The sequence below is a fragment of the Haemaphysalis longicornis genome, unplaced genomic scaffold (genome assembly GCF_048455015.1).
Source record: "Haemaphysalis longicornis isolate Haplotype H1 unplaced genomic scaffold, Haemaphysalis longicornis Haplotype H1 scaffold_12, whole genome shotgun sequence".
NCBI lineage: Eukaryota > Metazoa > Arthropoda > Arachnida > Ixodida > Ixodidae > Haemaphysalis > Haemaphysalis longicornis.
This window is the reverse complement of record NW_027526225.1, coordinates 25,668,701-25,690,282: the sequence shown is the minus strand read 5'-3', so window position 1 is coordinate 25,690,282 and position 21,582 is coordinate 25,668,701.

The window sequence follows — 21,582 nt, the reverse complement described above, 5'->3', positions numbered from 1 at the left end:
TGCTGCTGCGGCACGGGGGTAACACCGCTCGATCGCCGTGTTAGACGCGACATCCTTCGCTACAGAAATGCCGTGCCTTAAGAAAAAGCACTCGGGGAAACCTCTAGTTTCGAGCATTTGGCTCTCACTTGCTAATATTATTTTGATTATTTTGACCACCTGGGGACCCTCAACGTGCGTCGAAATCTCGACACACGGACGTTTTCGCTTTTCGCCTGCATCGGAAATGCAGCCACCGTGGCCTGTATCGGTCCTTGGGCTCAGCAGCACAACACCTTACTTAGCCCCTGAGCCGCCGTGGTGCGTTCAATTTTGAAAGGCGTTGAAATAACTTCGAATGAGAGTGAAGGCAGTCTAGTTATACAAGTTTTTGCAACGAATCGCCTCAGCGCTTTTAATCCAGACTCGTAGTAAACTTCGTAATCTTCGGCCAATGTGTATCACTTTAAACATCGACCGATCCCTTTACCCGTTTACATAACGGGTCATTTCGTTCACTTGCTCTGATTTTCTTCAGGCTGGCCTTGAACTGCATTGGTAGCTTGACAGCGACTTCTTTTTGTGGCGTAATGTGTACCTGTTTCTTTAACACATCTGCTATGCAATCTCACTTCACAGAGGACCAGTTTGAGCCAAGCATCCTCTGGAAGTTCGGCATAAAGAAGCTAAGGAGTACTGATGTTCCATCGGTATTCAGCCACAGGCCAGAAAAGTCATCACGCAAGCTGCCGCACCGTCGAAGTTGGGCTGCAGGTGGAAGCGCTGGAAGTGAGTGCAGGCTTATTTAAAAAAAGGCTATGTTCGATGTTATAAAAGCTAAATGTAGATTCCCATTCATGCCTATGTATATCCATAACCAAAAAAATCAAAATGTCAGCAACTGGAATCGAGCAAGGACAATCGCTACCGATATGCCCACTTGCTACAGCTGAGCCCTCAGCGTCTGGTCAATGTTCGCAGCTACAAGATAAGCGTGACGGTACAAAAAACCGACCAGTATGTTTGCTAAGATCTTTTGCCACGGTTTTTGGAATTGTGTTATTTAGGAATTTATCTTTCTTTTTTATGCGTCAAGTAACATATGCTCAGCATGTATTTTTAAAAGGCTGATCAGTTGAAACCAACCTGACAACGTTTCTTGAATGCACTAGCTGAATCATCGCCAATGGCGGCCAGGTTGATGTAATGTACTTTGATCTGTTTAAGGCTTTTGACTTGGTGGATCAAAATCTTCTACTTCAAAAGCTGCTGCGATATGGTGTTTGCAGCAACCTTTGCATGTTCATTCGTGACTACCTAAATAGCTGACCAAACCGACCGAACGTAGGTGGCGTGTTGTCTAAACCCTTTTTTTCCAAGACAGGAGTCCCTCAAAGATCCATTTTGGGTACACCTTTGTTCATTTTTTTTATTAACTACCTCGCTTGTTCAGCAAGCAACAGCCAAATGCTTCTCTACGTGGATGACATAGAGCTGTTCCGAAAAGTTGACTCTCGTGATGACTGGGCCCTTTTGCAGTCCGACATTTGCAGCGTAATCAGTGCCTTGTTAACAAGTTATTAATAAATTCTACCAAAACATATGTAATGAGTCTAACCAGGAAATGCACAAGTGTGTTATATGATTATACGTTAGATCAATGCATCCTGACACGGGTTGATGGGTGTCATGACCTAGGGATTTTCGTCAATTCAGCACTACGTTTTCATGTGCCCATTGAAAAGCTTGTTAAAAAGGCATACAGTCAGTTAGGAGTAATATCAAGCATCACACGTCATTTCCATAATGTGTCGTGCCTCAAACGTTTGTTTTTATCCTTCGTCATTCCTCAACTTCAGTTTGGGTCAATCATATGGAAAAACTTGTATGCAAGCCAGGCTGCGAAGATTGAAGATGTTCGACGACGTTTTGTTAGAATTGTTAATGATAGGCATTTTGATCGGACAGCGTATTACCTCTATAATAACATTTGGATAAATTGCACTTGGTGACACTGTCCAAGAGAAGGAAGGATGCAGATTTTATATTTCTGTTTAAATATTTACATCGTGTGACTGAGTGAGAGAGTTTGACGTCGTCAATACACTTGTGGGTACCTTATAAGCTATTTTCAGAATTAAATGTGTTCGGAACCAAGTTTGTTCTCCTTTGCAACGACTGTTTCATTTGTATAATGATGTGAGGTCAAATGATGTTGATGTTTTTAGCAATATATCAGCATTGAAACTAGGTCTTGTGAAGTTATAGTGTCTCATGTGTTGATATTCACGTTTCTTCTCTTTTGAAGGGTATTTTATTTTATTTATACTTATACAGGAGCGGTTGATGGTCATTGGTCAAGTTTCGGTTTTGGCATTCAGCTGAGTGATTGTGAAGCTGCTAGTTGTTTAAGTTTTGCCTGTGCTGACCTCTTTTCCACCGATGCATTGTTCATACACCTACAAAATTTTATAGTTGCTCGATTCAGCCTTCTGCACATTGTCTAATTTTGCCACTTGTGCTCCTTATCATTTGCTTTTCACTTATGCATTGCTGTCAAATACATAAGAGCGAGTGCATTTTCAGTTTGCTGTTTATTTGAAGCATGTTTTTAAACAAGCCCGAATGGTATGTGTAAAAAGTTTATTCTGAGGTGATGACCTTTGTCCCCCACTGTTTACCGGTGCCTTTTCGCAATACTTTCGGAACTGCTACATGCAACGATTAGGATGGAGTTTTGAGCAAACCGGGATAATGTCTCTAAATATCTGGCTGTGAGCTATCCCATTGCAGCTGGGTTTTCTTTTTTTGTTTGCTTTTGTTACCATGCTTTTTTGGAAGAGTTGAATTGTCATCTGGCAGTTGTTGAGATGTACAGATGTTTAATAAGCCTGAATGCTGTATCTAACAATTTAACTCTAATGTAGTCTCCTCTTCTTTCCCCATTTTTCACTCAAATCTAGAGCTTGCACCTGTTAAGATGAGCAGATTTTTTAACTGAGTTTGATTGTCTGCACCTGTTTGTCTTCCCATCATTCAATAAACAGTGTTTTGATGTTAAACGATTCTTTGTGTGTTCTTTCAGTTATGTAATGTGACTTTTCACGGTGTCAAGTGTTCATTGTAAAATGTTTATTTGAAGGCAAGTAATGCCGAACCCTGGACTCCCCACAAGTTTGCTGAAATTTCGCCTAACGGTACACCAATAAAAAAGATTTTGAACACGCCCCGTGAGATTCTTCCAGATTACTTCTAGAATGTATTCAGTTTAAGGGAGGGCATTTCTTGCGTCGAACTAAGATAATATTTTACACAAATAGATTGACAGCTACAGTGTCATGCATGGCATTTGTGGCACCGGATTGCTTTATATAAAACCTTGCTTTATCTTCAATACTGGTTATGTTCAATTCCATTATTTGGGCATCATCCGAAAAGTGTTTGACTTTGAGAAAACCTCTTTCTCTAATGTGCGAGCTAACAGCATGCTGCATACAAAATATCACATTTGTAATATACATCCACCAGATCCCTCGGAAAATTATAAAAAATACAAAATACGAAAATGCAATGCAGCTCCCACTGAACAAACTGCGTGGCTTAAACTCAGAAGTATGTCAAAGTTATACCCATACTTCATACGCGAAATTTCAGGAAATAACGGAAATCCCTGAAGTGAGGCTTTATTGTATCTATATAAGATGAAAAAAAAATACTTCAACAGAATTATTCTATGAACTTCTAGCATTGCTGCCTCAGAAAATAGGCTTGATTTTATTTGACACTACTAAGCTGCAAGCATTAAAGGCTACATTTCATGTTTTTTTAGAACCTCGGCGGCTGTACGGAGCATATACGCGAGACTCGCAAGGCGGAGCACTACTGTCTATGAAGCAGTTCTGGGGAGGAGGTCTTGTGGGTAGAGAGATGTTTGAGAAGTACTGGGCAGCGCTCTATTCTGGGAAAAAATACATTTGTTTTGGAGCAGCTTAGCATTCTTTTCTACCTTTGCGACTAAAAAACGTCCATGTGGAGTCATTACCACGCTGTTATCTACTTCGGTGTCATAATAGTACAAAACTGCGGTACATAAACGTTCCGGTAACGCAACTTGTTAAGGCTGCATTCGTAAATGTGACAGTACGCACCTTAACTACTGCTGTGGGGAACTCCGAGCGCGCGAAAGATTTTGTTAGAAAGGCACGCTGCGAACAAACAAACAAGAAATACTCCGGAAGGGTAGACGGCCAGCATAAAACTGAAGTCCCCTCATCGCCGCCGATCAAGGGGCTTTACATAAAAGCAAATCCATCGAGGCAGCTTTAGCTAATGTTGATTACCTTTATCTATACTTAATCCAAAGATGAAGGCACTTAAACGTCATCCACACGCCTTACGAACCGTCAGACACCGAATGCGACGCACGTTGGCCTGAATCTGAGAGCCAGCAAACCATGCTCACTGCCGCGCTCCACGGCACGCGTAGCTGAAGTCCCTTCATCGGCTTTTCACCGGGTATATTCAGCGCTTGACTTCCTTTTTTTGTGTGGTATGGCATGAATAATAACGTTAGCGCTGTATTCTGCAGCGAAAAGTTGGTGAAGCAGCTTCGTACTACTGCGCAGGCAGTGCGCGCGACGATCCTATGTGCCGGGCGGGCGTGCAGCTGCCGCGGGTTAGGAAGTTCATGACGGACAGCGCTAGCAGACGACGGGAGAGGAGCGGGAGAGGGGTGGAGAGGAGGAACCTGTCGCTACTTGGCTAAACGCCGATCAAGGGACTTTAATTGGACGATGCCCAAGATTAGTATTCAAACAAGTTTCGGTTTCGGTTGTGTAAAACAACATGCTTAACATCCAACATTATCGTCGGATGGCATTTTCGACATCTCAATAATCGTCATACCGCGCTTCTGCCATGTTTTGTCGGCTGTAAAATGCCTAAGATAAGCCTGGGAGGCTTATCTTAGGCATTAGGACGGCTTGGAATCGTAGCAATCACTTGCCGAGGCCTACGCAGTGGATGAATGCCCTCCGCGTCACCGCAGACGCTCAAATGCCATGATATTTTCCCCCATATTTGGAGCTTGCCTCACTCATGCCTGTATCGTAAAAACCGTGTTCGCACCAGGCCAAGGGTCTGCTGATTCTGGCCAGTGCCCACTGCCCGCAAGTAGTCGGTGCTTATGGCAACAGCACCCTAACGAGAACTCGCTAGCGCGTCAGTGTATGTCTGCACGCGTTCTGCAAACTCGTTCGTGGAACGTTACGGCCCAAAAATGATGAACTCAGCATAGAAAACAACGGTCGAAAACGAAAAAATCAACTTACAAAAGAAAAAAAAAAAAGAACGTAACCTCGGGGATCCGAACTTGCGACTTGCAAAATAACATCTTTGCGCTCCATGCCACTCAGCCACGGGCCAGCGCTGCCCGCGTTGGAAGTATGAGGTATATAAGGTATAACCCGTTTACACTTTTACTTAGTTTTAGCATTTCAAGCAGCTTAGGTGGCTATTTGTTGTATAGCGCTCGTGCAGTAAGCATCCCCCAAGTTTGTGCAGACAGCGTCCCCAAAACGTACACAATATCCCACGTCTGGCAATTGCATTTCTTGGACGGAAAAGCGTTCGCAGATGTGTGTCGTGCTGCTGACCGCTGTGCTAGTTCACCCAGCGCACAAAAGTGCTTCCTGCTCCCTAGTTTTGCGCTGTACGGTAAAGGTTTCAGTTGATTTTATTTCCTTAGTACATATATTGACTTCGCTGACTCTTCTCCCGTATTCAAGTGGCCTTATATTTTCCTACTAGCGTACCAGACAGCGAAGCGTCGCTTGTGCAGCGCCTGTGTGGAGCAGCCTGGACTTGGAGCTTGATATAGTGTACAAACTAAGAAAGTAAGGAAAAGCACATTCTGCCATTCACAAACGTGTCGTGGCTTAGTTTCAACTGAGCGAAAAATTGTGACGACCCGTCGGCCAGCCGTGCAGTAGCGCAGTCAAGCCAATTCATCTCCTCCTGAGGTCACACTAAAACGCCATAGAAAATGGGCGAGGATTCAGGGAGGATGACAGCATTTTCGAATTGATGTTTTCACTAAATAAATTCGTGTAAACGCACTCAGAGTGGTGAAAACATGGCCTATAGACTCCGGAGTACAATTTGCGCTAGTAATCCCGCAGTGTTTACAAATCACTTCAGTGTCCCCTTAAAACTCACCAACACCCAGAGATTGACCGATGAATGGAAATATTAGCGGCATATCTGCTTGCTACACCGAAAATATCGCCGAAACACGATAGTATTCTGCCACCCCTTCCCTACCCAGTCCCTTCACCGCCTCTCTCGCTGTTCCCCTGGACGATGCAAGCCGATTTCCTGACTTAAATTTTCCCGTGCTCACACTCCTCACGCGCTTCTCACGGGAAATCACAGAACTTCTTTATCTTAGTTTAACGCGTGTTGTTTTTTATTTGCCATCGCAAATACTAATCGGACATGCATTCCTAATTAAAATAGCGTTGTCAATGTCGGTTGTGTATTGACAGTTTGCTCCGAACTAATTTTTTTTTTCGCGCTGCATAAATTGGATATGCCTGACTCGTATAACCGGTTTTTGCAGTTCGGAACGAACTTGGCTGTGTACTTTTCTGGTTGAAGAATGTTTTCAATTATCGGTCGGGTGCTTGAGTCGGTCGACTGACCGACAAGGCAAAAACTTTCGTGTTTGGGTAGGTCAAGAAATATTATCGTCTTTAATAAACAAGTTCTTATCGCGGTCTTTCTTTAAACAACTGTCTTGAACTCTTCCTCCAAACAAATACATTTACATACATCAATAGAATATAGGCATGGGACAGAATAGGTGCAGGTGCAGGCGCAGGACAATTTGGCTTTATACGTTGGCGTACCGATAATACTGCCCAGGCCGTTGGCATTGATTGGGTTGCTTTGTTGGCAAAGGTTACTAGTATTCCGGGCACTCTAATAATGTTCGAGTAACCATCAAGTAAACTTTGATAACCGCGAAGCGAAGCACAGCCTAACAGTTTTTTTTGTTTTGTTTTTTTGTGAACACAAGGAATGCGCTAAAATTTCTAGGCGTGGGACACTAAGTAACAGAAAACTTATTTAGGCGGAACAAACTTTCATTGAAAAACAGGACTTTTGGTGACGCTGATGGGTGGGGTCCCTAGTCCAGGGCTCCACTGAGTCTGGCCTTCTCCCGGGCCTGGTTGACTAGATGAAGCTGGTCTTCCAGGCTCGAGCTGGCCAGGGCTGCCTCTCCCATAGGTCAAGTTTTTTCTCTGGTGTGGTATCTTCCCGCCAATTGCTGTTGTACTCCCAGGTGATGTGGTATAGTGTGAGAGCGCTGCCGCAGGTTGGACATTCTGATCGGTATTTTCCTGGGTAAATAAGGCTATACCTGTGGAGGTTCGGATAAGTATTCGTTTGAATCTGTCTCCGGGAGGTGGCTTCCATTGCGTTTAGTTTTTTGTGAGGGGGCGGGTAGAGTGCCCTGGCTGCCCTGAGTGCTTCCAGTCTTTCCCCATAGCCGTTGTATGGAGGAAGATTCCTAATCTGCAGTGATCTGTGGGTAGGAGTTCACAGGACATACGTCCAGTAACGCCCGTTGCGACACTTCGTCTTTGTACCGCATCGCGGTTTATAAAATAGTGACTGTACTCATTTAGGGTTAACAAGTCGCTATGACTGCGATACCGTGTTTTTGGAAAACAACGTATTGAAATTAAATTAAAAAATTGAATTAAATTTAAATTAAATTTAAAAAAATTGTGTTGTATGGGTACTTACAACTGTGGAAACTTGATAAACAAACAATGCATACCCGTTTCGTTGCCCGATATTGGGAAATAGGGGGAAAAATGCAGTTACGGTTTCACCGAGGCTGTCCTCCTCAACTCGTGAAGTGACGTCCTGGTAAGAAACCAATCACAGTTCCCCTCGTCCACTGCGGAGCTGGCTGGCCTGCACCTGGCTGCGGACCTGCTGCTGGAACGGGCGGGCCAGGACAGCCAGGCTTTGGTCCTGACGGACTCTCGGCCAGCTCTGCTACGACTACGGGAGGCAGACCAGCCGTCCAGTTCCTGTGGGCATGTGGAAACATCGTTGGCTGCCAAGCTCCATGCGGTTGCCTCTGGCGGCTGCAACGTCCGCCTGCAGTGGCTGCCGTCCCACATGGGGATCCCGGGGAACGACGCCGCCGACGCCCTGGCCAAGGGTGCCCACCAGCCAGTCACCCCTGTCTCCCGGGACGTCACACCATTCGACGCTGCCCGTCAGCAGCTCGCCAAAGTGGCCCTCGCCATGCACCCAGACCGACGTGTGGTGAGTGGCCAGACCCCCCGGGTCCTCCCGGGGCGCCTGAGCAGGGACGTCCGCAGCCTCCTGCTCCGGCTGCGGCTGAATTGTGTCGATGTGGCAGCCCGACTGCACCGCCAAGGCCGCCGCTCCTCCCCCACCTGTGCCCACTGTCCCGAGCCTGAGACGCTGGAGCACCTGCTTTGCTCCTGCCCGGAGTTTGCGGCACACCGGGGAGTGCTGCAGACTTCGCTCCAACGTCTTGGGCTGCCCCACCAGCGCCTGGAGAACCTGCTACACCCAGCAGGCCCCGACTCCACCCGCCGTGACGTCTTCCGCCTCCTGCTGGCCTACTTGGAGGCTACAGGACTTGCTCAGCGCCTATAGACAGTAGTCTGCTGGACGCGCCATTGCTGCTGCTTCACGGATGTTCACGTCGAGGCTCCTCGCTCTTGTTGCTCGCCTACCTATCCTTTTATCTCTCCCTTTCTCCTACCTATCCTTCTATCACTCCCTTTCTCCTCTAATCTTTACATACCCCTCCTCCCCCTCCCCCCCGCACTGGGTTGTATGCAGGTGAGCCCCCAGCTGGGCTCAATAATATCCCCAGTGCATCTCCTTTTCCTTTTCACTCGAACCACTTAGTAGTAGTAGTAGTGTACACCATATCGGCATAGAGCGGGCTCGCAAAGGGTCAGATAAAGCGACAACATCGGCGCCATAATGAAACTCGCCCTGCAGCGGAACGGGGGATGACTGATATCTGATACGACTGTTCAACATGGTCGAACTTTCAGTCAACAACGCGAGCCAGTGGTGCGGGCGAAGTAACCACGTTTAAAGTAAACTGGGTATTTGTAAACTATTTTCGCGGCTTTGCACGAGTCTAAGCTGTCGTTCTGGTAGCCGATATTCTCGCACAAGCTTGCCGACATATGTCTCGCGTAGCCTGTAATGTGAGTTGCGCGAACGCGAAACTTCTGACCTGACGAGATAAATGAAAGAAAGTTTAAAATGAGAATTTACTACCCTAAACAACACGTTTATCGAAGGAACGAATAGTCGGAACTGAAAATCAACCCGTCATTTACTCGTCAAGCGCAAAAATAACCAGAGAGAAGCCGTGATACAACGCCGAGTCGGCGAGCCCCACCATCACGAAGCTCGATTACTTTCCTGTTTCCTCCAATAAACAACGTTGTTAACGTTGTTTCGTTGATTGAGTATGCTCCCCTTTGGCTTACTGCCGAAGAATTCAACAGTAAGTTGGCGTTTAATGCTCTGGATTGATTATAAATTATGAAAACACATCAGAGTGCTGGGTTACAAATGTGAAATGGCTTTTATGCCGCAGCTTGCCGCCGCGCGCGCTTCTCACTCTTTAAATAAATGTTATATATATATATATATATATATATATATATATATATCATGTCGATAGTGTAGTGGGTAAAGCCGAAACGTAACGTTGGACTGACCCTACGGCCTCAAGTTCGAATCGCACCCAGGGCACTTTTGTTGTTTGAACAGTTTTGTGCCATTTTATACAAAAAAGGTAAGATTACGAAGATAATTATTCAAAGAACGTCAACTTCAGCAGGGAAACGGGCTACAAACCGTACAAACAGCCAGTAGCTCTGAGTTCTGCTACAGTGGTTGCCAGACAACTGAAGCGGTCGCGACGCCGGTCACGTCGATAGAAACTGCTTATCGCAACCAGTAAATGATGCATTATTTTTAAAATACCGGGCTCGCAGCTGTACATAACAATATACACAAAGAGCGATTGTTCTTACTCGATTGTTCTTACACTCGATTGTTCTTACTCTGACGTCACTGCCAGTTGCGCTACCGACCGACGATGTGCGCATGGTCGCTTGCGAAGCGCCTCAAAATGAGAATTTCAAAGACGTTTCCTAAGCTCCAGAAGCAATGAATTGTGTAAAATATTTGAGATTTATGTTCTTACAAGGTTTTTAAAGCGGACAAAATTAATCAGACGAGTGCATTGTCTGCGAAGGAAAGTTTGACATCCACCTCAAAGCAGGCATCCGGCTACAAAGGAAAGCTACACAGATTTCTCAGAAACTTCCAGTTGAAGAAAAATTCGTCCTGGCGAGGATCAGGACCAGGACGAATCCTGGACCATCCTGGACGAGGACGAATTTTTCATCCTAGACCAGGACGAATTTTTCTTCAATTGGAAGTTTCTGAGAAAGCTGTGTATCTTTCCTTTGTAGCCGTATGCCTGCTTTGAGGTGGATGTCAAACTTTCCTTCCCAGAAATGTACTCCACCTTGAGGGTTTCCCCTAAATCTGGTCGAATGCATTTTCTCTTCACGATATCCTTCAAAGTTGTGTTTTCGCCATATTGTCACGAAGCCAAAGACGACGCAGTTGCATTCAAGGAAAACAAGTTTATTGGAGCGAACTTGGGCTCTCCTAACAACTCAAAGAATACACAGGCGGGGAAGCAGCAGTCAACAAAGTGACGTGCGCAAGCGAGCGTCGGCGAGTCGAATACCGCGCCGTCTGCTCTGCGGGAATTTATATTTGGGCGCGAGTGTTTCTTTAACCGTCGAATTACATCCAGAACACTGTAGATCAAAGAAGATTATTCTAGACTGTTGACGTTAGTTCTAAACGCTCTCCCTCTCAAAGCAGATAACCCGTGCGGCGTAAAAATAAAGAATGGAACAAGCGCTTCACTTGGCACACTGATAACACAGACCGGTGCAGCCGGGCGGTAAAAACAAAACATAAACCAACAAACCCAATGCAAGTTTCGCGGCAATATTAAGTGCACTAAACGAGCCAACGCACCTGGGCTTCGAGAGGTTGAGAGCCACGTCGAACCATAGCGGGAAGCCCCAGCGGACGGCCATGTTGACCAGCGCCTCGAGCCCCACGCGGACGCCCTCGGAGGAGCCGTCCGCGTCTTCCCTGGGTGCCCGCTGCCGCCGGTGGACAGGGTAGAGGTACGGCCAGGAGACGCCTGTCTCTCGGTAAACTTTGCGCAGCTCCTTTAGCTGGCGGTTAGCGTCGGTCGGGGCGCGAACGCAGCTCGTGTAGAAGGTGGACGCCGTAGCGGCGGCGCGCTTGGCCTCGAATGAGGTGGGGTCCCCCGAGGCGTTGCTTGGACGCTCAGACGCAGGTTCGGCAGCGGCTGTGGCGAGTGCGTCGTGACCGATTGTCACGCGTATTCCGTGGGTAATCTCCCCGAACACGCTCCGACCCTGAAGTGTGGATAAAAATGGGATTGATCCTTCTCTCATAGGAATCGGTAAAACACGAAAGTGAAAGGTGCCTTCATAGGAGTATTTGAATGTTATTGTGCATCCATACGAACTTGCACATCGCTATTTATATTTCGTCTGTATGGCACCGTTAGACGCATCAACATTAGACACTGGATTACACACGCCGGAGCATTGCGTAAACCCAATTGAAACCCCAGGCGCTCGCAAACCGTGCGAACGAAACCGAACAGGTAGTCTGCGAACCGTTTGGTGAAGTCGCGGTCCGCTACAACGAAAGGAGCATGATTTTCCGGCGGCAGCAGTCTTGTGGGTGTGCTTGGCGAGCGACGACCTGCTGGCGGGTCGCTTCGGCAAAGGTGCGACAACATTGGTCCTGCTCTATGGCTTTTACGCCAGACGCTTCGGTTGCGACGAGCTCAGCTCTTGGAACGCGAGAGGCCGAGTACGCAGCTCCGTTCGCAGAGTACGCCAGATGCAAAAACACAGCAGCTTCCGCTGCTACACGTTGCCCTATCGAGGCGCCAACTATCGGCGCTCATTAGCGTCATTACGCACTACTTCGCGTCACCTCGCCTAGACGGCAGCCCCATCTGAACGGAAAACTTAGAGGGGAGGACATAAGGCGCGTTCGTACGGCAATGCGGGCTTGACTTCAAGGCCCAGTTGGCAGAAAGTTTGACACCTCCCGTTGCGTCCAGAGTGATCGTGAGATCGAATCCTAGCACCGCCGCGTCAGTGGAACATTTTCTGCTTATGTCATTTCCGTGACGGATATGACGTCGGTGAGGTTTGTGTACTCCGGCACAAAACATTTTCATGTTAAAAACTGTGGTTGATTCCTCTGTCATAGGAATCGGTAAAACACGAAAGTGAAATGCGCAGCGAAATCTGCAGTTGAGGATGATTTGCGGGTAGGCGGCGCTCTCGTGGGTGTATACTTGGCGAGCGACGTCCTGCTGGCGGGTCGTTTCGGCAAAGGTGTACTGGCGTCATTTCCGTGACGGATATGACGTCAGTGAAATCTTGGTATATCCCGGCATAAAATACTGTCGTGTTAAAATATAAAACCCGAAAACGAAGAACCCTAAGTGTAATGTACTCTTTAGTACTATAGGTTGCTTCCCCACAAGAAGACCCTGTGTGCAGGGGTACACCCTTTACAGGCGGCTTGCTTCGCTGTACTGGCGTCATTTCCGTGGCGGATATGACATCGGTGAAATCTTGGTGTATCCCGGAATAAAACACTTTCGTGTTAAAACATTCGTCGCGTATATGTGAATGCGGAAACACATCTAACGATAATTCTGAAGAGACCGCAAATAAACTTGTTCGTGTGCTTTTCAGGGAACCCTGTCCCGTGTTTCGAGGCATTTTGCAAATATGAAAGTGCATACCAAAGGCCGTGTCTGAACTGCCGCGAAACGGCTCGAACCTAAGGATCCTGGCGCACATCATTGTCTCTGGTGTCACGAAAAGGCCACCTCTTCGTCTGCAGAGAAATATCTCACTACGGCAAGTCAGGATCACAAACACGCACGCGCACAATAATGAAATTAAAACGAGAATAGTGAATGAAGAGTAGCGAGCCTGATTTTGTAAAGTCAGGTAATGTGGCTTACAGACGATCCGAAGGCAGACGAAAAAATCCGACGCTTATTGTTATTGCAAGCGATGAACCGTGGGATTAATTTATTATAATAATCGTAAACCCTTCCGTAACTATTAGTGTTACGCCTTAGCATGGAACGAAGAGAGGGCTTTTATTAGTCGTCGCATTTGTCTGCGGCATTCCGCGTTTCATTCTGCGTATTCCACCTGGAGCCGACGTTCCAGGTGGGCTTAACGCAAGGAGGTTAAAAAAAATTGCAATTTTTTTTAACCTCCTTGGCTTAACGTCCGAAATGGCCGCTACTCGATCTCCCACACGCGAAAAAGCTTCTTTTCGCTAAACAAGCAAATAAGTGCTGTCCTGGTTTTTTTTAACATAATAAAGCACGAAACTACGAAATGATGCCCCCCCCCCCTTCCCGTGTTGTTCCCCCCATCCCATGACTAATAAAGTTTACATGTGTCTATATAATAGTTGTATCTTCAAAACGTGCTTCACCATTGGTTCACTTGGCGAAGCACTGACTAGCTAGCTCTCTTGATCGCCGCTGATTCGTTTGCACGCTTACTCGCTCTTCCGCTCACTAGGCCTTTTTATCCAAATTCGTTTCTCGCATTTCAAGCGGTAATTCATGCAAATTTCTGTCGCACAACAGAATTTTGTGTTGTACAACAGAAATATCTTTCGTACGACAGGGATCTCTGTTCGGACTACAGGGATGGTCTGTTGTGCGACAGGACATGCTGAATGTTAAGGCGCTAAAAACGCGGACCAGAAGAAACGCGTAGAAACAGACACGCGGCCACTTTCAACTAAGCTTTATTTGCCAAAACCCTAGGTTAAATACACTGTTTTAACGCCATCAAATCGTCCCACCAACCAAATTTAGTTGGAAGTGGCGCCTTGTCAGCTTCTACGTGTTTCTTCTTGTCCCCGTTGTTTAGCGCCTTAATATTCAGTATGTTGAACCGACCAGCCCTTGCCAGGCTTTTAAGCGACAGGAATATTTGTAGCAGAACTACGGAATGTCTGTCGCACGACAGACATTTCTGTTATGCAAACGACGAAATGTCTCATTATTTTACAAGATTATCCCGACGTATTTTCCATTGTGTTTTTCGGCTGGATTCCTACACTTTTGTCGTTTCAAGTTAAAAGTGACAAGGCGGATAGTCTCTGGAAAGAGGCTATCACGAGTTTCCAAAGAAAAAAAAACCAGGGAAGCTCGCGCTAACGAGCAAGACTTGAATGGCGAAGCCGTTGTAGGTGCGCATTGCCGGACACAGTAAAGGTTCAGTATCATCGTTTATTTGCATGGTTGACGTGCTAGTAATCGTCGTCATATACATCGAAGAGTCGGTCGTCTTCTTCGCGGCGAGTGGTGGATGCAAAGCCATCCTCAGCATTGTAGACTTCCATCAACTCAACTGGCGAAGCTTGCTCTAAGTCGCGCAGGCTTGAACCGTAGCGAAGCTGCAAGATTTCTTTCTACGGGAGCACTGAAGGACACATCACCACGCCTTTGTACAAGTTTGAGATTGTTTTTTTACATGTCCCGTCGTTGCTTTGCACTGTGCTAGTAGTAGTCATCGTCATATTCATCGATATCGTCGTGTTTCTCATGCCAAGCATTACATGCGCGGTAGCTCTTCACGACAGCGCTGAGTTTTTTTTTTTTCTTTTTTTGCTAAAGCCATTGCACGAGCCGGGGATTCAGCGGCCACCGCGAGGCGCACGCTCACGAGAGCTCGCCCTTTTCTTGGTATTTTTTTCCTACAGCACCGAATCTATGGCTTATACAAGAGTTCGACAGTTAACAACATTCAGTACCTTTCCACTCTGTGAAGAAGGATTATAAGTGGAGCTAGGCGCATTCCAAGAATTGCACGAAACACTTTTTTTTTAATTTGAGATTGACCCTAAATATCAAATTGACACTAAATGTTTGAGTAATTCGCTTAATAAAACTCTGACGGTTCAAGGTTTGTTCCTACGGAAAAATACGGGCTCTCTGTGTTCCGCCTGTAGAAGCTTGTGTATTGACCGCAGACGGCATATTACAATATTTACAAATTCACTGTGAACTACATAATTACTAAAGATAGATAAAACACGGAGTCTTTTGAAAGTCGTCTTCACAGATGATTGCCATTTCAGTTGTTGGGATAGTTACGTAAGAGTTAGAACTGTTTTCTGTAAACATAGTTCATCCGTAGGCCACTATGTATTTACAGCAGCCGGGAATTCTGGAATTTTGTAAACTAATTATCAACACAAATAAACAGAACTCGGCGTAATAATAAAGTTGTCCTAGTGGCTGATTTACTATGCTTTTTTCAAGATACAAACAAACAAACACAGAGCTGAAGATCTGCACAGCCATGGGACATTCACAAGAAAGTCGACTTTCCCCCAAGATTACATTTTGTCGGCGCAACGTTTTTCTATACATCCTGTCGACGAGTGCAGTTTCAGTCAGAACTCAGCTTACACCAGCTCTGCTGCAAAAAGCTTGCGAGATTGCGAAAGAAGATCATTTTCTACAGCGGCACCTTCAATCAGACTCTTTCGAGATTGGCGCATCTTCCACTCCTGTCAAAGGGTGAACGCTCCTTTGTCAGCCCTCTCGAGGTTTCAGTACCAAAGTTGTGATTCTGCTTCTGGCGCTACTTCGTGCTGGGATAAACGTGGGGTCACGCAGGGTGTTGATGAAGAATAGGATTCAGTGGCCAGCACTGCGGTGATCGGAAAGTAGTTCACATGGGAATAAACTACTCCCCGAGATATTTTAAACGAAATGCCTCCGAAAAAGTGATCAATGAATAAATTCGCACTTCGCATAAAGGCCATTCTGAGAGAGTATTAGGTTGATTAGTTATTAAAATATTGTGTGTTGAACCGCGGAATTGAGTAGTTCTCCATTTGTGTTATTTGATAGGGTGTAAAAATGAAAAGACTATGGACAATCCACGACATGTGTGCGGCGCAACGAAGGCAATGCTGGTTGAACGTCATCCTCATGACCACGAGGAAGGCAGAAGAGGAGGAAGATGATCGGGAATAGGGCGGCCCAGCGGACTCGCTGTTAGTGAGCAAGTCGTTAGGTTCTGCAGCCTGTCGACCCGACGGCCAGAACCTTGGAGTCCTGCGGCTGTCGACCGGACAACCAGGCACCACGTCCGCATTCTCCACAACGTTGCGAGGTATCATCGTTCCACAGCTCTCTGCATCTGCTGTTTCACCTGACAACGCAGATTCTTCTATTTCGCCTCTGCAACCACCGCGAGACTTGTTGACCTGTAAGACTGCGTCCATTCCACTTTCTTCATCGGTTACGACTTGGACTGAGCCTTAAATTGGAGTTACTCACTTTATTTCTCCTACCCGACATTTAACAGTCTCCAACTTTCGTTTCTGCTACGCCATTCTAAATCAGTATCGTCTCGCATAAATATTCCTTCCATTCATAATTCCGAAATAATTCCGAAACAGGTCCAATAGTTCCACTATTGGACCTGTGCCTCTGAGTATATATCTTGAGTCCCCGAAACCTCATAACATCAAAGTTTGCAACGCTTTCTTGATGTTCTTGGAGTTCTTAAGGTTCTTAAACTTCGTGATGTAGAGAGCTTTGTGAACACCTTCGTGACGTTCTGAATACTTAATTGTATTCAGAACGTCACTCGTCGCTTTGGAACATTAAGAAGGCAGGCTTTGTTCTTGGGTGTTGGGAAAGGCCATGCTACGTCAAGCCATTCCCGTACCGTGGGTGATCCGGCGATCCACCTGTTGCAGACGTGCCGGTAGAAGTTGTCGCACGGCTCGACGCTCGCATCGATGCTTCTTTGGAGGACAGCGGACAGTTCACGGCAGGAAAGAGTTTTGCACTGCTGCTGCGACGACCTGTTTGGAAGATGAAGAAACATTGTCACGTTGTAAGCAATGCTGCCCATTTCTATTCCGGACATTCTATGGGAAGCAGAATTGTTCTCGAGAAAGGGCAACGAGGCTCTCGATGACTTGCCCAAACAATTAATTCAGAAACATATTATTTTCGCCAACGGTTGTCAAAAACACGGATTAAAAATGTCCTGTTAGAGCAGTTAATTGCATATAGCTAAGATTTACCGAAGCATAAAATAAATTGTTGCAGCGAAATTGTACATATCTATGCTGAAGAAAGCCTCTGTTTCGGGTGTATTTTGTTGTTCGTTCACTGCTTGCACTGCACGGAAAGCACGCGAGTGTTTTGATTCCATATCCTGTGTGAAAGTTTGGTTCTGTATTCTTTTTCGTTCAAAGTGGTCGCACATTTAGCGTTCGAGGAGCCCGACTGCACACGCACTCTCTGCAGCCTTCTTTTTCTTGTACACTCGACTGCAAGTGTGCAATATAATATACTGTGCCCGCACGCTGCCTGCCACCGGAGCAGGGGCCCTAGTCAGGATTCAAGCCTTTAGCCACTGCTCCCCTTTCTGTACAGAAAGAAGCAATAAAGAAATAAAAGATTTTTAAAAATTGGCTCCAGTCCACGCTGTGAAGGTGGTTGGAAAGGAAAGCTTTAAACGACACCCACAACAATTTCCCATGCGACGTCACTTGAATTCACACCTCTACAAAGAGAGAAACCAGAGATTCTGGCAGCCGTTACCTGGAGTTCGCGGGGGCGGCGTCCAGAACGCAGCAGCAGCGTCGAACACGGCCGGGCTAGAGCCGCGGACGCTGCCGCTGAACTTGCACATCGCTGTTTATATTATAGCATCCTCGATTAACCGCACCGGTGCACACCGGGGCACACCGGTGCGCCTTTTCATCCTCGATAAACCGCACCGGTGTGCACCGTCCGTCCTCGATAAACCGGGGTGCACCGTCGCGGGGCAATTTTTGGTTGCACCGCCGCGCACCGAGAGAGTCGACGGTGCGCCGGCGTGCAGTCCCGAGATGCATCGCGGACGATGCCGGCGAAGGAGCTTCCTCCGCCGTCTGCTGCAGCGACGGCGCATCGCCGCACTCGTGTCAAGGCGGACGGAGCTGTGTATTGTTGCTGACAAGGATGGCGTGCTTGGGAATTCATCGGGCAGCGATGCGACAGTCTCCTAACGGGTGGTAACAACGGCCAGTGATTGTAAATGAGGACGCGAACTTTGTGTACTTCAAAGACGGCTGCATGCATTGCAGGTTGGGGATTGACATTCGTTTCGTTCGATCGAATTATCATGAACTGTTACCGGAGTGCCTAGACGATGAAGACCTACTTGTTTTGCTGTAACGGAAGGGCGGAACAAAACAGGCACTCGCATTATGGCTCAAACGAAGATTAGAAGCAGCTTGTATGTAGCTGTTTAGTGGAAGCGGTGGCGGTACGTTGTTCCGCATGTGTGACGGATTTAAGTTGTGCGTACATATAATCATTGGCCTTCAATAAATACCACTTTCAAATAGCGCTATGTCTCATTACAGTGCTGTATTGTTACTTGTGAACGTTTTTATGAGTTGATTTCTTAGATTAAGAGATGGCGCCTGGGTAGAACCGCCCCGTTTGTCCTCGATCAACGCTCCGTGCCGGTACGCACCGTCGTGGGGCACTGTGCACCGCGCCGGTTTTGGGGGCAACACCGGTGCGTGTTTATCGAGGACGCTATTAGATGCAGAGCATCTGATTCACTCGCCTTGTCCCTCCGGCGTCGTCGTCGTCGGCGTTGTCCGCCCCTCCCCCATTCTCCTCGCCGCGCCAGCTGCGCTCTCCGCCGCTCACCCCCTCTCCTCTCCGATAGCGAACACTCTCTCGCGAGGGGCATTGGATGGGATTCGATTGGATTGGCTTGGCTTGGCTTGGCTTGGCTTGGCTTGGCTTGGCTTGGCTTGGCTTGGATTGGAATTGGATTAGATTGGATTGGATTGGATTGGATTGGATTAAAGTGGATTGTGTTGCGTCATAGCCGCGGCAGGGGGTTCACGGCACGTTTCACGCGATGGGAGAATCAACCTAACGGAAACAACAACGGAACCCCCTATGCGTCGCATCTACACAGGGGTTCCCGCGAGGGGAGGTGGGAGTTTTTTTTTTCGTCGGTATGGCACCGTTACACGCATCAACGTTAGACACTGTATTACATGCGCCGGAGCATTGCGTAAGTCCGATTGAAACCCCAGGCGCTCGCAAACCGTGCTAACGGAACCGAACGGGTTGTCAGCGGATCGTTTGGCGAAGTCACGGTCCGCTACAGCGAAAGGGGCATGATTTGCCGGTCGGCAGTAGTTTTGTGGGTGTGCTTGGCGAGTGACGACAAGCATGTGGCGTGTACGCCAGATTCTTGCGTTGCGACGAGATCAGCTTGTGGAACGTGAGAGGGAGAGTTCGTAGCTCGGTTCGCAGAGTTCGGCCAGAGTCCGTCAATGCTTTTGACGGACTCTGGTTCGGCGGACACATAAGCACAGCAGCTTCCGCTGCTACACGCTGCCCTATGGAGGCGCCAACTATCGGCGCTCATTAGCGCCATGACGCACTACTTCGCGTCACCTCTCCTAGACGGCAGCACCATCTCAATGGAGAAATTAGAGGGAGGGACATAAGGCGCGTTCGTACACCTATGCAGGTCTGGCTTCATGGCCCAGTTGACAGAGCGTTTCACACATCCCGTTGCGGCCAGAGTGATCGCGGGATAGAATGCTAGCGCCGCCGCGTCAAGGAAACCTTTTCTGGTGATGTCATTTCCGTGACGCTTATGATGTCGGTGAGGTTTGTGTACCCCGGCATAAAACACTTTCGTGTTAAAAATTACACGTTCGAGGGTTTTTCAACAGACGGTAGTTAGTAATACTATAGTTAAATACTTGATCACTGTCGGCAGATTTGTGAAGCTCTGCTAGTCTCTGCTCTCGTCATACAATACGGTTAAATACGAAGCGATGTGGATCGCACAATCTCTGAAAATGCTGTTTGATTTCCATTAGGAACATGCACAGGCTGCGAATTAAGGCAAAACGTTCTTTACACCCGATTCCGTTACTTTGATGTCATTCATTTTAGCGCCCTCAGTGCCGGAACAATAAATACCGAGTTTGGTGAAAATACACTGAAAATACCCGTTAAAGCATTCAGCTGTACTCATATAATCTGTTGTAACTTCAATTATTGTGCATGATGAACAAAATTTCACTGGCGTCCTTTTTGTAACGTTTAATATAACGCCACACTTCCTTTACATTCATTTTATTTTGCTTCCAAGAGACGATAGATATTTACGCTTCCGCAGCTTTATCTCTTTTTCCAGGTTATAGTCTAATGCTTTACTTTCTAATTCAACACTTCGCGTGTTAAATTAATATTTGTGCACAATCGCCTTTCGTTTAATTGACGCTCCTGTGTCTTTAGTAATCCGAGGTTTATCACGGTGGCGGGTAGCAGTTACAATTTTTTGGTGAAACATGAGTTTCTACCTAAGAACAGTTTTCCTTTAAAAAATACCCCGCAAATTGTCAACGTCTGCCGAGCGGCTGGATAGTAAAAACAATTTGATCATAGTTGATATCACCAAGTCAGCATCTATCGTTGTTTCAATGAAGCCTGGTCATTTCTACGTTTTTTCACTCTATGCTAGCCGCGTAGAATCAAGGGTTGGACGGAAGCCCGTCCGCTCGGGAAAACGCATGACAACAATTAAAACTGAGACCGACCGTCAATGTTTATAAAAAGCAAGAAAGACGTTTCAAAATGTATTTTCTTGTGTGTGTGTAAACGCTCATGGTAGGTGTCAGTTTTTAATTGTTGCTAAAGTAGCCGCAATGACTTCGGGAACAATTGAGGCGTTTTTTTTTTTTTTCGAAATGAGCCATATGCAGAAACCGAAACTAATACCCGCGCTACACGAGCGTTTCGAAGGCCTTCGAGTCGAATGTCATTTGACTCAAATTACATCTTTGAGCTACTACACGACGTTTTCCAAAGGTGTTTGGTTGAAATGGCATTTCAGTCGAAGGAGCACGAAAACTGAAATTTGAGAACTCAAAGGACTTGGAAACGTGAACAGTCGTACCCTCGGGCGCAGTTTCTGCATGCGGTAATAATAGCAAAAACAACCATTTACGAGTAAAACTAGGTGTTTAAAGTGCACGATCTTCATACTTTTTTCAATTCTTTTCGTTTTCTGTCACTCGCTCGACGATTACAAGGTAACTTGGTACTCTCAACATTGGCGGTGCGTAAAAACAAAAAACAATGGCTGTCGTGTGCATGTTTTGTGCGCGCATGCAGAGTGTTGTCAATTTTACCACTAATAATTGTCTTCTTTCCCATTTTAACTCTAAAAATAAAATTTTGCTAAGAACGAAACAGGGCAGCAGTGGCGACACCAAAACATGGCGGGCAAACGCGGAAACTTTCAACTGCCTGTGAGAATTGTCGTGTAGATCGGC